This window comes from Cucurbita pepo, unplaced genomic scaffold, assembly GCF_057944985.1.
Source record: "Cucurbita pepo subsp. pepo isolate OVF unplaced genomic scaffold, ASM5794498v1 scafford_5, whole genome shotgun sequence".
Taxonomy (NCBI): Eukaryota; Viridiplantae; Streptophyta; class Magnoliopsida; order Cucurbitales; family Cucurbitaceae; genus Cucurbita; species Cucurbita pepo.
Genome location: NW_028257910.1, coordinates 538,531 through 551,076, shown reverse-complemented (window position 1 = coordinate 551,076; position 12,546 = coordinate 538,531). Strand labels below are relative to the sequence as shown.

Below are 12,546 nucleotides of genomic sequence, written 5' to 3'. Positions count from 1 at the left end.
GGAAGAAAACTAAAGCTTACTCTAGGGAAAAGTTTTTAGGATCAGAAAGTGATAGTTAAGAATATAAGCTCTAAGTGTCAAGCCTTAGAAACTCAATAAGAAATAACATCCTAATAATGTTTCCCTTAAAAGCCTACAAGTAGGCTACTTATTGACTTTTTATTCCCTCCATGTTTACATTTTTTTTTTCAGGTAACTAGGAGTTGGTCGTTAATGGGAGCGAACTTGAGCATGGGTGATAAGACAATCCTAATCCTCAGCCCAACGATCTAAGCTTTTCTTGGAGCAAAAATCGTTGAATCAAAGAAATTAACCCTTCTTTTTTCAAAATTCTGATCAACCAAGAGAGAAGGCTAAAAATAGATTACCTCTAGATTTTAAATATTTTGAGTCACTCAACAGTTGAACTTATAACACAACATAACACAACATAATATGAGATTATAAAATATATCGTAGCATATCATTCATACATATGACACGTGCAATGGCAATGGGGGATGCATCATCATACATAATACAATTCATCCAACGAAGTCGATCGTGGAGCTACTTACTTGGTTGGTCTAGGTCAAAGTAACTAATTATTCTTGGTACTAGCGTAAATCTACTCTTTAACGCCCAATTCAACCTCAGATCCATCTTCTTGATGATATCAATTAAAACAAAATCATTGCAAAGATTAGTCACCTTGTATTCTAATTATTGAAGATAAAAGAAATATCTCAACATATCTACTTTAATCTATTTTAATTTTCCAAAATCAAGTCTCTTACTACATATTTAAGACTCTTAAAATTAAAAATCATGTGTAGCTGGTTTGGTATAATTTTCATTGAATATTTTAAGGTAAGACATCTTATACAGATGACGATAGCGTCGGTAAGAAGACCATGAAACTAGTGTTAGGGTAGCTGCCTTTATGTCTTTCTGTAGCCATTAGGTTAGAATACGACATTAAATTATTTTTCCTTTTTGCTTCAAATGCTACATTATTTACTTTTCCACTTTACAACTAACCCTCTACAAGACTTCTCTGATCTCATGACTTCCCTGATGTGTTTTTAGAGAATGTGCCGAGGATACCTCCGTCCTGGACAGTAGATCTCTGCATAGAGCTTGAATTGGGTACAAATTCATATCATTTGGCAGAGCCGTCACCCTGGACTAATAACCCACCTGCCTACCCAACTTGACCTGGCTTTTAGGTCGCACGCATGCTTTACTCCGACTCATTACCAACCCGACCCGATTGTGACCCGCACACGTCCACCTCCCCTGACTCTTAAAGGAAATAAGTGCTTCAATAGAATGTTCAAAGACAAGATTGTAAAGTGGATAGATAGGCTCCTGGAGGTTGGAATAGGGGTTTGATAACTGAGTAAATATCCTTTTGAACTTCCAAGGTTTTGTGTACCTCCATTTTGCCTTATCATAGAGAATGAGAAAAACAGTTTAACATAAAGGGTAAAAAGAAACACCGTCAAGCAAATAATAATAATCTTAACAACACTAAATAGATGCAAAGGAAATTGTGAAACAAACAATATCAAATGAAGTTATATCACAACTAATGGTAACTATCATAGGCTCGAGGTATATAGCTCTTGTTGTTCATAGACTTGGGTAGCTAGCTTAGCCTACGTAATGGTTAACTGGTGTCCAAGATTGAGGTGCTATATCATAGAACTCTCTCTTTGTCATGAGGATGCATGGTGTGTGCTCGCTTGTAGTCATCCATGGGATGTTAGTTGGTGAACTCTTCCCATATGATCACAAGTTACCGAAGGTTGGGGGAGCAACCCCTGTGTGTGCCAACTCCATTGAGTACCCTCATGATCCATGCCTTCCCATAGGACGGATTGATCGTGCAGGGTAATCAAACTAAACTATTAGGCTACACATTTTTAATTGGCCCCATGTCTTGCTCAACGGTACTATACCTGAGTGCAAAGAGAAGTAGAAACTCTGCAAACACTGTACCGACTGCTAATGGTCTCGGAGGCTACATTTGTCTTCCTAGGTTGCCATGGTGGTCTTCCAGTTCTCTAGGGTGGTGTGGTTGTCTTGACATGAACTCATGAAGTGCAATTAGATCCATTTTGAGGACTTGTCTCCAGGTTTCTCAGTTTTGACTCCACGAGTCTAGTTGGATTGGGAGCATTAGGGGTTGCACCCTTTGATCGTCTCTTACGATTGTAATGTGCTTGGAGTACGGGAAGTGTTTCATTCTAGGTCATGTTCTAGCCAAGTTGACACTAACACCCTAGAGTTAACCACCTAGAGTTAATGTATAATATCATGCATACAATTACACATGCTATATAGGGAGATAAATTTTATCAAGCACCTGGAGTGCAGATACACAATTACAACATACAAAAGCTATTTCAGATATACCTACAACAAGTGTGAAAGTTCTCATGCTTATTGGATAATTCTAAGTTTTGGTCATACTAAATCTGACCCCGTAGGATTTAATCTTACTAGCATACATGCATATCTAAGCTATCCGTACAAATATTACTTGCCTAGAAATTGAGTAGATACTTACATAATTTGTCTCATGCCTTCCGAGTTCAATTACTGCTCAAAAGTCACAAAAAATTCTTGAAATTCTTTGGTGGATTCTAATTGAGACAAAAAAATTGGTTAGCATTAAAATCGGCACATAAACGGAGAAATGACACATGTCCGTGGGTTTCTTCTTTCTTACGACAAATTTTTCAGAAATCATAAGTATTTCATTCCAATCTATTTTCTTTTCATTTTCGTAACTCTTGATTCATAACTTAAAACAATTTGGTTTTTCATGAATATTGAATATTTCTAATAAAACTAACTCTTGTGAACCAATAATTACCCTCTTCTTATTACCTTTGTATAAGAAACGATAATTCTTTCGTGATGAGTACCGTGCACGACTCTTGACATAAAAACTATTATCGATTAGGATTTAGTCTCGCACAAAACCCTCACTATTCCAATTAAATCATATCAAATAGAAGATTAGTGAATTAGAGAGCCGCTTCTAACTTGTTAACTTTTATAAATTATTATCAAATAGAATCTAGATCTTACATGAAATCTTCTCTTGCATCTCAATGAAGTTAGTAACATGTATTCGAGATAAGATAATTGTCGTCCTTGGCCGAGCATGACTATGTTAAGAGATATTTAACTATCTCCCACGTGCTTTTAGTACTCCAATCATGTTTAGTTTTTTTTTTTTTTTTTTTTTTTTTTTTTTTTTTTTTTTATTTATTATGTGTATGATTGTCCCTAAATTACATAAGGCTCTACCTAACTTTTTTCCTTCTATTGTTACTAGAATAGTGATCAATCATGGGTCCTTCTGGTTCAATGGGATTTTATTCTTAAGGATTGCATTCTTCATTCAATGCTAAATATAGAATTCCTCAAATTTCTTTCGTGTAGTCAGAATGCCCTTAAAAATCTTAACGTACTTGCTTTGTGGTGTTGTTTAGATTATTGTAGAAGGTTTTCATTTGTATGCAATGAGGTATTTTGTTATTGGAAAATTTTCTCAGTAATTTCTTGAACCTTTCTCATGCCTCACTCAACGTCTCATCGTCAAATTGTTGAAAAACTACTGCTTAATTTATGAAATTGACATTTCTAGTAGGTGGAAAGTACTTGATTAAAAACTTCTCCGCCAAAGTGTTCCATGAGTTAATTGTTCCTAGAGGCAGAGCCTTTAACCATGATTTTGTGGCGTCCCTTAATGAGTAGGAAAATAGACTTAATTTGATCCATTAGTGATTGACTCCTTGAAATCTGGACGAGTCACTTAAACCTACATATGATTTGAAGTGTAAATGAGGATCCCTTAATGAGTAGGGAACCATGAAATTTCTCAAATGTTTGCAACATTTGGAGAATCTCTGATTTTAACTTGAACATGGGCAACATGCAATTCATGCTTGATTATGCATGGATTAAGTTTTTTCGTAGTATTCTTTCAACCTCAGCTATAATGGAAATTGTTATAAGTTTTTATAGACTTAAAGAAAAATTCGTTAAAATTTAAACAAAAGCCCGTCTAGCTCAGTTGGTAGAGCGCAAGGCTCTTAACCTTGTTGTCCCACGGTGGGCGCTTAAATTTAGTTTTTCACATTTTATTAGTATGTTTATTTTCCAAAGATTACTTTGAAACTTAACACTTACTATAGTTTCGAAATATTGAGATATTCATGATTAGAGAATCAAGAATAAGAAGACAAACTGTTTTCTCCTAAAGGATGATACTTGTCTTTGATAGTCAATTTGATTAACATCAAATGGAATAAAATGAAAAGACTAGTAAAAGATAATTCTCTAAACGTTGGAGTTAATTACTTTACATGTGTGAAGATCTTGCTTTTTAGCCAAGATAATCATTAACTTTTATTGAAGAAGGCTACAAGACAAAAGATATTTTTACTAAAGGCAACTTAGTCTATTTTTTGAAATGTAAAAAAAAAAAAAAAAAAAAAAAAAAAAAAAAAAAAAGACTTAAATTGAAATCCATTTATGTAAATCTATGAAGACATTATGATCCGTTCATAATGAATAGTATGAGAACCTTGTGTACTAAAATTAGTTGATAGAAAGTTGAATTGATTTCCAGATCTAACCATGATACAATTTTATGAAATTGTGATGTAAGAGGAGAAAACAAGATTATATTAGATATAGTCATGTATTAAAAAAAAAATTACGTCATTACCAAACTTTTGTTAAGATATGAAATAGGGATTGCATAGTGGACATGATTGCCTTCAAAATTGTCTATGAGACAATTTTTAGGATTATGGGAATGTAGTAAACTTAGTTTACAACACTTCAATAATTGTAATCAAGCATATATACTGAGAAAAATATGTACGTAATCATGCCTAAGTGTAGGCTACTCCAAAAGAGAACCAAAATAGTTTTTGTTTAATTCTAAATAGAAAAAGATATTTGTATGGCAAATGTAATTTTTTAAAGGATCCTTTGATAAGGTGAGATAGTGTTAATTAAACCGTTCCAAGTGAAGCTGTTGAGCATTATTGGGAGTGAGTCCCACATGCAGTAATTTAGGAATGATCATGGGTTTATAAGCAAGGAATATTATCTCCATTGGTACGAGGCCTTTTGGGAAGCCCAAAGCAAACCCATAAGAGCTTATGCTCAAAGTGGACAATATCATACCATTGTGGAGAGTCGTGATTCCTAACATGGTATTAGAGCCATGCCCTAAACTGATCCATGTCAATAGAATCTTCAAATATCAAACAAAGAATTGTGAGGCTCGAAGGTGTTCAATGAATAAGGGCCCAATGTTTTATATATTCCAAGTGGCATAATCTGAAACCTGAATCCAAGACTTCTTATGTTCCAAGTGATGTAGTCTGAAGACCTACAGACAAAGATTATGTTCCAATCGATGTAGTAATAGTCATGAACATATTGTACCAGGGGAGTTTTAGGGGTTTCTTGAGTTTCTTAGTTTGAGAACCTTGATCCTCAATTCTTGAGTTGTACCTCGTATTCTTCTTGTCTTAATGGATATAGGGCTTGTTTGGTCCTTTACTTGGTTCTTGTCTTTAGAGCATTCTCTTAGTTTCTTGGGTCTTTTAGTTCTTATTATTGAGGCACAAGTCATATCTTAAACTACTCATAAATCATGAACTCAGAATAGTAACATGCATGAATCATTCAAAGTATCATAAAGTCATAACATGTTCTTAAAAATTCTAGTTGAGTCATTAAGAGTATTCCTTTAAGCCTTAACTTATATCCCTAACTTTGTTTAATTTCTAAATTTTACATGTTTCATAACATGTATACAATCCCACCTACAATTACCTGGAGCTGATATACAGTCAATCATGTATACAATCACACATACTCAATGGGGTGATATCATTCATCAAGCTTCCAGAGCGTAGATACACAAATTCTCATTCGCTTTTCAACGTCTGAGGTTGTTATCATAACTACCACACACAAAAAAAAAAAAAAAAAAAAAAACATACAACAAATCCATACGGGTCTTACCACATATCATATACTACTAAACAGGGTTAGACTGCATACTGGGATGTGGTGAAGCATGTCGTCGAGCTGAGTCTTAGAGACTCTTATACTAATATGTCACGTCCAAATTTCAAGGTTTCAAAAAAAGAATCATACTGAAAAGACAAAAGCCAAAAAAAAAATATAAAATAAAAGACGAAATGATAAAATTTAAATAAAAAGGACAAAAAAAAAATTAATATAAAGTAAAATTTGACTATGGTCTCATTTATTACAAATGGAAAAATTAATCCAGGATATGAATACAAATAGAAATACAAAAGACCCGAAATTTAATGAAGAGATTGACTCTCCAGAATGATCCCCTTTGTGACCCCACAACTCTCAAACGCTCCTCCACCTCAACTGGCAGCCTATAGACACCTGACAAAGAAAGGGAAAAAGGGTGAATATATAAATATACACCGTAAGCAATCTACTTATAGGCTCTTACTGTATTGTTGACATAGACAAATTTTACGCTAGGATCTAGGTGTATTGCTCTTGTTGTGTATAGCCTTGGGTAGATAGCTTAGCATACGCGGGGTAACTGGTATCCAATGTGGGGATAGCATGGTGAGTGATATGCTACTCATTAGGTGGAGCGAACTCTCTCTATGTATTATAGTATATAATATAATATAAATATATAATATGTCCAACATTTATATAAAAGAATTTATCTTCATTTTCTTGTTCTTCCTTATTTGACTCCAAAAAAATAATTATTTTTTAAAAAATTTCTTACATTTTTGAAAATGGGGGCGTTACACATACCTCTCATAAAACTCATTCTTGATTAAAATTTAAAGTTTAATTCAATCGAGGTAGAGAATACTCGCTAAATAAGTTATAATTTGTTTAAAAATTATTTGTTTGGAAATAAGAAAAGCTTATAATTATATTTTTTTGATTCAAATATTGATTTAATTAAAACATACAAGGTTTCGTAGCTCAGTTGGTTAGAGTGTTGGTCTTATGAGCCGAAGGTCAAGGGTTCGAGTCCCGCCAAAACCAACCGAACCATGTATAACTGAATCTGAATCAAATTCCTTATTCTTTATAGCTATTTTATTCTTAGTCAAGTGTTTGAAAATTCCTTATTCTTTATAGCTATTTTATTCTTAGTCAAACTTTGTAGATTAAGCCCAACTGAATCTGAATCAGGTGTTTGAAAATTCAGCAGTGATGGCTAATGGAGAAGAGAGCAATCAGACCATATGCACACCAAGCTTGGAAGAGCTAAATACGTGCAATCAGACCATATGCACACCAAGCTTGGAAGAGCTAAATACGTGCAATCAGACCATATGCACACCAAGCTTGGAAGAGCTAAATACGTACAATATCGGACAATTTCATGGACGACCAACATTGGACAATTTCATGGACGACTATTAGATGATCCCCCTACATCTAAAGTCAATTTTTGGGAGTTAGTAACTCATTTCAACTCAATGGAGTGATTGGACAATTTCATGGACGACTATTAGAAGATCCCCCTACATCTAAAGTCAATTTTTGGGAGTTAGTAACTCATTTCAACTCAATGGAGTGATTAGGTTTATTCCCTTATTCTTTGAAGGATTGTGCTAAATCATTGTTGAATACTTTAAATAGTCTAGCAGAATCATTCTTGATCAAGTATTTTTCATCCACTAGAAACTCATGGTTCAAAAATGAGATTGTTTCTTTTCAACAGTTTGAAAATGAAACACTAAGTGAAGCTTTGGAGAGATTCAAGTAGATTCTTAGAAAGTGTCATCGCCATGGATTACTCATTGTATCCAAATGAAGACTTTCTACAATGGATTGAATATTGCTTACTAAACAAGTTGTGGATGCTTCCACCAATGAAGATATTTTGTCAAAGACATATAATGAAACTTATGAGATTCTAGAAAAAATAGCATCTAACAATTGTCAATGGGCCGATGTGAGGAGAAATCTAGAAAAGAAAACACGAGGAGTACTTGAAATTGATGTTTTGACCTCTCTCAACGCTTAATTAGCTTCGGTGACTAATATTCTACAAAATCTAGCCTTGGGATAAGGCTCAATCACTAAAGCACCCGTCCAAGCTACTACTAAAATGACCCAAATAGCAACCGAATCTTGTTTATATTGAGAAGAGAAACACACTCTTGATCAATGTCCAAGTAATCCGACTTCAATTTCTTATATGAGGAATCAAGCTAGTCAAGGCAACCAGAAATTGTACCTAAAGAAATTCCAAAATTTTTATGGAAGGGTCAAAGTTCCTATGATAAAAAAATTAAATGGAAAGAAAATTACCATCCAAGATTTGGACTAAAAAATCAAATGACATATGATCCTCAACAAGCCAACACCAAAGGGAAAGGATTTAGCCAAGCTCAACCGATATGGAGAACATCTCTTGAGAGCCTAATAAAGAAATATATGGTCAAAAATGATGTTGTGATACAGAGTCAGCAAGCATGCTTGCGAAATTTGAAAGTTCAAGTAGATCGATTAGCAACTTACTTATGAAATAGACTTCTTGGAAAGCTGCCAGCAGATACCGAAACACCAAAAAGAGAAGGCAATGAGTAATGTCAAGCAATATAATTGAGAAGTGAGAAAGAAATACTCAGCACGGGAGAAAACTTAAAGAACATAGAGACAGTCACCCCTAGGAAACTACTAAATAGAAGAAGCAGAGCAAAAATGCAAAAACAGTGCAGTCTCCAAAATGCAAACAACCGTCAACATTGAAGAAGAGAGTAGAACATAAATACCAACACCTCTTTCTCCACAAGGTATAAAAAGAAAGAAAGAGGAAGCCCATTTGAGAAGTTCATGGATATTTTGAAGGAAATTATATAAACATATCACTCGTGGAGGCTTTCAAGCAAATGCCAAATTATGTGAAATTATTGAAGGATGTGCTCACTGATAGAAGAAAGTTTGAATTTGAAACATTCAAGGTAGTGGCACTAAATGAATAGTGTAGTGCAATATTAAAAAATAAGATCTCACTAAAAGAAAAAGACCCAGGCTTGTTCACCATTCTCGCATCAATTGGAGAAAAGGAGCTAGGTTGAGCATTATGTGACTTGGGGGGCAAGCATCAACTTAATGCCTCTATCCATTTACAAGATGTTAGAGATTGGAGAGGCTAGATCCACTACAGTCATCATTCAACTAGGTGATAGGTCCATCACTTCACCCGAAGGAAAGATCGAAGACATTTTAATTCAAGTTGATAAATTCGTATTTCCAACAAATTTTTTTATTTTAGACTATGAAATGGACCGTGATGTACGGGTTATTTTAGGGAGATCATTTTTAAGATGGGGAGAACACTAGTACATGTCGAAAATGGAACCATAACTTTAAAAATGGGTGACAAGAAAGTCAAATTTAATATCATTGACAACAGGAAATATCTAGTAGTAGTAGAAGAATGCTCAACAGTTTATGAATTTATAGAGCAACCAATAGTAGAGGAATGGGATAGTTAGGAATGTGAGCAGAAAGAAAACAACCGCTTGAGTAAATCACAGAACAGTTAACAATTTTAAATGAATTTAGCAGCACTTTTGAGACACTAGAATTAGAGGTAAGAATAAGTTCACCGATGAAGCATCTATGGAAAAAGCACTGCAGCTAGACTTGAAACCACTACCTCCTAACCTTAAATATCTATATTCAAGTGACAAAGAGACACTACCGATCATCATCTCAGGAACATTATCATGAACCCAAGAGGATATGATCTTAGAAGCGGGTTAAGAAGCATAAGGGGGCGATAGGGTGGACATTGGTAGATATAAAAAGAATTAGTCTTGCATAAGATTCAATTGGAGGAAGGAAAATTTAAACCAATTAAGTAACAAAGACGATTAAATCCAATGATGGAGAAAGTTGTTAGAAAAAAAATTATCACATGGCTAGATGCTGGAATACTATATCCAATTGCGAACGCATTAAGGTCAATTCTATTCAATGTGTTCCTAAGAAAGGAGGATAACAACAATGACAAATGAAAACAATGAGTTGACCTCCACTACAATGGAGCGTTTGTATGGATTATAGACGACTGAACAAAGCGACACGTAATGACCATTTTTCCTTACCATTCATTGATAAAATGCTTGATTGACTTACTTGAAGTCACATTATTGCTTTTTTTATGATTATTCGGGATACAATAAAATTAAAATTAGTCAAGAAGATCGAAAGAAGACAACATTTACATACCCTGTAGAATTTTTGCACTTAGACGGATGCCCTATAGACTATGTAATGCTCTAACAACATTTCAACGATGTATGATGACAATCTTTACTTGATTCCTTCACCAAACTTGTGGGTAGTGTTATTTAGAAGTAGAATCAAGTTTGAAAGTAAATAGTGAACTATGAATTTTGATGAAAATCTAAGAAAATTATACCAAAAAGGTAAATGCTTCTAACCCAAGTTTGAGGGCACACTAATGCTTGATTCTTAAGCCAAATGAAATCTCTTTTTTTAGACTTTATAAAGAGCTATAACTGACTTTAAAACCTCTAAAATGGTCTTGAATTTGTGACTCAACTTTCTAGATTTTTCGCTGAAAATATTTTTTAGATTTTCCAACCGTTTAATTTGATGAATTTATGTTCTCTAGAACAAACTTAAATTTGGTAAAGATTCTGGATGAAAATATATCGTTGATTTTTTACAAGTAGGCACGGTAGCATATATGATTTTCTGGTTCAATGGCATTATCGTAATTTTCTTGAACTTCAATGGTATTTTGGTAATTTACCATTTTTTAAAATATTTTATTATTATTTTTCTAAAACTCTAAAAAAAAAAAAATTAAAATTTCTTACACCATGTTTGTCATTTTTTCCTCCGTCACCACCTTAAAATTCTCTCTCTATAAGAAAATAAAAAATCTAGAATATTTCTTAAAAACTATTTCTACTACTTATCCTCTATAACGAGAATCACACATTCAATCACCTAGAGCTAATATACTATCAATCATGTATACAATCACACATACTCAATGGGGCGATATCATCCCTTAAGCTCCCAGAGCATAGATACACAAATTTCCATTCGCTTTTCAACGCCTGAGGTTGTTATCATAACTACCACGAAAAAAAACATACAACAAGTTCATACCGGTTTTACAACATATCATGTAGTACTAAATTGAGTTAGCCTATATACTCGGATGTGGTGAGCCATGTCGTCGAGCTGAGTCTTAGAGGTGTACGACTCTATATCCTAAGAAAGCCTATAGAATCTAATACCCGACTACTCTTATTCTAATATGTCACAATCCAAATTTCAAGGTTTCAAAATAAGGATCATACTAAAAAGATGAAAGCAAAAAAAAAAAAAATTGTAAAATAAAATACGAAAATTCGATAAAATTATAAAAAAAAAAAAACATTACAAACGGAAAAATTAATTCAGTATATGAATATAAATTGAAATACAAAAGACCCGAGATACAATAAAGAGTTGATGCTCCAGAATGATTCCCTTTGTGACCGCACAGCTCTCAAACGCTCCTCCACCTCAACTGGCAGCCTATAGACACCTGACAAAGAAAGGAAAAAAGGGTGAATGTATAAATATACACCATAAACAATCTACTTATAAGCTCTTATTGTAATGTTGACATAGCAGGAGACCACAAATTTTACTCTAGGATCTAGATGTATTGCTCTTGTTGTGCATAGCCTTGGGTAGATAACTTAGAATACGCAAGGTAACTGGTAACCAATTTAGCAGGTGAACTCTCTCTATCATGTGGAGATAACATGGTGAGTGCTATCATTCTCATCATCCATGGGAGGTTGCTAGCAAATCCATCCAACAGGCCATGTAGTCGTTAGAGGTGAGGAGCTCTACCTACTGTATGTGCTAGTTCCATAGACTTCCAACATGATCAATGTCTTCCAACATGATCAATGTCTTCCCACAGGATGGATCCACCATGTGGGGTAATTACTGATTATCTGCATGATCAATGCCCTCCTATAGGGTGAATCCACTATGTCAGATAATCCAACAAACTATCATGTTACACGTCCTTAACCAACCTCATGTCTAGCAGAATAGTACCGTACCGAAGTTCAAAGGGACTTGGAAGCTCTACAGACATTATATTTGCTACTATCGGCATACAAGCTACCTTGGAAATACATTCAGCTACGTTTTCACCTCTAAGGAATTTACTTTATTTATTTTTTCCGTGGATGCTACTCTACCCATTAGTTTTCACAAATCTAGTATACAACATTTTAATCATCCACTTTCTTCATATATATATTTCTACCCAACCTACCAGAAAAGTAAGGGATAGTCGGGGTGCAACTCATCTTAGGACTGACTCGGTAGCTTAAAAACATAATATACAATATATTTATATTATGTTAAACTAGAGTTCATATATAAGTACTATTTATTTTTTTAAAGTTCAGAGATCTATTACACAAATCTTATAAATATTTGTGG

At 34.0% G+C, this 12,546-nt stretch overlaps 2 non-coding genes across 2 annotated transcripts; one reads left to right on the top strand and one right to left on the bottom strand.

The window, feature by feature from the left end:
• The first annotated feature begins 7,006 nt into the window (after window positions 1-7,006).
• Window positions 7,007-7,080, top strand: TRNAI-UAU (transfer RNA isoleucine (anticodon UAU)). Its single transcript has one exon. It is a non-coding gene; the product is annotated as a tRNA-Ile (tRNA).
• A 653-nt stretch (window positions 7,081-7,733) lies between these two features.
• On the bottom strand, window positions 7,734-7,839 carry LOC147786222 (small nucleolar RNA R71). Its single transcript, XR_015414840.1, has one exon. It is a non-coding gene; the product is annotated as a small nucleolar RNA R71 (small nucleolar RNA).
• Between the last annotated feature and the right edge of the window lie 4,707 nt (window positions 7,840-12,546).